The sequence below is a fragment of the Pelophylax lessonae genome, assembly GCF_965119305.1.
Source record: "Pelophylax lessonae genome assembly, chromosome: 3".
NCBI classification, from domain to species: Eukaryota; Metazoa; Chordata; class Amphibia; order Anura; family Ranidae; genus Pelophylax; species Pelophylax lessonae.
This window is the reverse complement of record NC_138770.1, coordinates 82,171,683-82,174,182: the sequence shown is the minus strand read 5'-3', so window position 1 is coordinate 82,174,182 and position 2,500 is coordinate 82,171,683.

Genomic DNA, 2,500 nt, shown 5'->3' with positions numbered 1-2,500 from the left:
AAGATCTAAGCACACATCTCTTGGTGAAGGTAAGTCCTCCATAAGGTTTGAATAACTAAAGAACAGACCGAAAAATACCTACAAAAAGGCATTCAATTAGATATTCAGCTTTTAAAAATATTACTTTTCAGGATATGTGAAAAACATTGTACCATACGTTCTAAACTTTTGGCTTATGGCATGAAAAGCCTCTGGTCTGGAAACCTGAGAAAATGCCTATAGATGCAAGACCATGCCATTAGAAGTTCAGCTACCTGGAGACCGCTAATATCCCTTCATCCTTGCTCTATATACTCCAAAAGAGCTCCAACCTTCACGCCCCTGTGTGCTCTGTGTACGTTTTAAGTTCAAAGATGCTTTGTGGCTTATCCGAGACACTTGTTTAGATAAAAGCAGACATTTCAATATTGTAGGCATTCCTAACCTGAAGCAAGAGTATAGATGTTGTCCATGATAATTACACAAGCCACTAGTCGTACAGGAACCATAACTGCTGAAAGTCATATTATCATAAAGCAATCCAGGTACAGACCGTAGTTGGCAGGATTTGAACCTGCGCAGGGAAACCCCAATGGATTTCGAATCCATCGCCTTAACCACTCGGCCACATGCAAATTTCTATGGTGGGGATTACTCACCACTATACTAATGAGAAAATTGTGTGGGACTTTCTCCTATTCCATCAACATAGCGATCACCTACAGGTTTTTCTCTTTTTCCAGGCTATGGCGCATCTTCTATAATCCTGACCATACCATTGTATGGACTATGTTGTATGTTGAATACTCAAAGGCTGCTGCACTCTCTATTCTTTGTTCAATGATCCTAGCCATCATTTAACTCAGGAGATTGGACACATCTATTAATGGAATGGGATTATTGTGGGGGGACTGGGCTGGAGATTCAGCATGTATTGCAGTCAGGGCTGCTTTTTGTAATCTAGGATCCCATCAGTTGAGGCCCTCAAAAGCTATTATCCCTTAATGTAAAATAGATCTTATGTTCAATAATGATATATGATGGAACACATTACCTTAAAATGTGTTGGAGAGAGATCAAACACTTTTCTATTGTTCGGAGGGCAACTATTTGCACCATGATACCACCAACAACCCATTGGAAATACCAGCTAGAGAGACTGGTTATAAATAAGAAGATTTATGATGTAGACCGGTAAAGAAGATCTTGATTCCAAGCTCTATTATATAGGGAACATCTAAAAATATGCCTAAGAAGTAGCCTAAACATATTAGCTATTGTCTTGAGGTTGTCTGGAAAAACTGCAGTAAACTTCCTCTGCGTAGGCTCTCCCATTCCTCTAGCTTCATAGCTGTATATGTACAGTGTCAGACAATCTAAGACACTGCGGTCTCTTACTGCTAGTCACATTAGATTTGGTCATGGTTTTCTTTGCTGGAGAGAAACCTGCACATGACGATTTGTAGAGTAAAGATCCCCCTGCTGCTCTCACAATATCAGACCTTTGTGGGACTATCCATGAACAGACCAAAGTTGGCAGGATTATGAACCTGCGCAGGGAGACCCTAATGAATTTTGAGTCTATTGCCTTAAGCACACAGGCACAACTAGACAAAGCTTAGCCCCACCTTTGCTACATGGTAAAGGTTAAATGGTTTTGAGAATTAAGGTATCGGGGAGCTTTGTGGCAATTAACTGTGGAGAATTGAAAAAAACAACACATAATAGCAAATGATAAAAGCAGAACGTAGTCAGCAGGATTTGAACCTGCGCGGGGAGACCCCAATGGATTTCAAATCCATCGCCTTAACCACTCGGCCACAACTACATATGGTCTTGAAGAGCCTACCTTTACTAGATTGAAGAGGCTAACTTTGGAGTGCTATTCTTTGCTATTTTTGTTCAGGCCTACCATCCCAATGCCCCAATCGCCCCACTGTCCTGGACCCACAAACCATCTTTTAACAAAATTCTAGCACCCTCTCTATGGACCCTATTCCTCTGCTGGGTGCCTGCCTTAGCACACAGATCTATGCCTGCACTGTCAGGGCAGAGTGATCTCCTGACCAACAGTGAAGGCATATTTCCAGTAGGGAAGAAGGCCATAAAGCTTCTCTTCTTCAGAAGACTATGAGTCCAAGACTTGCAATGCAAGTATCTCCCTGCATCGGCTTTATTCACACTGTTGATTTTCTGCTGATCCTTGAATATATTGCCCCACCGGTAATCAGATCATCAGTCTACAGGGGGCAGCAAGGACATAATTAGGAATAGCCTCTTTAGGGGCCCTTTCACACAGGTGGCTTCCATTCTCATCACCAGGGGATCTGTGAGGTGATTGGAGCAGAGCAGGGCAGATGACAGGTCCGTGTCGGCTCAGTTTTAGCAGAGCAGACAAAGACAGACCCTGCTCTGCTCTATGGGTGGCAGGGAGTAAATGGACTCCGCTGTCTCTTTTCACTTGACTGCCACCGATCCACCTAAATGGAAAAGGATGCAGTCCTCCTCCATTTTTTAAGCA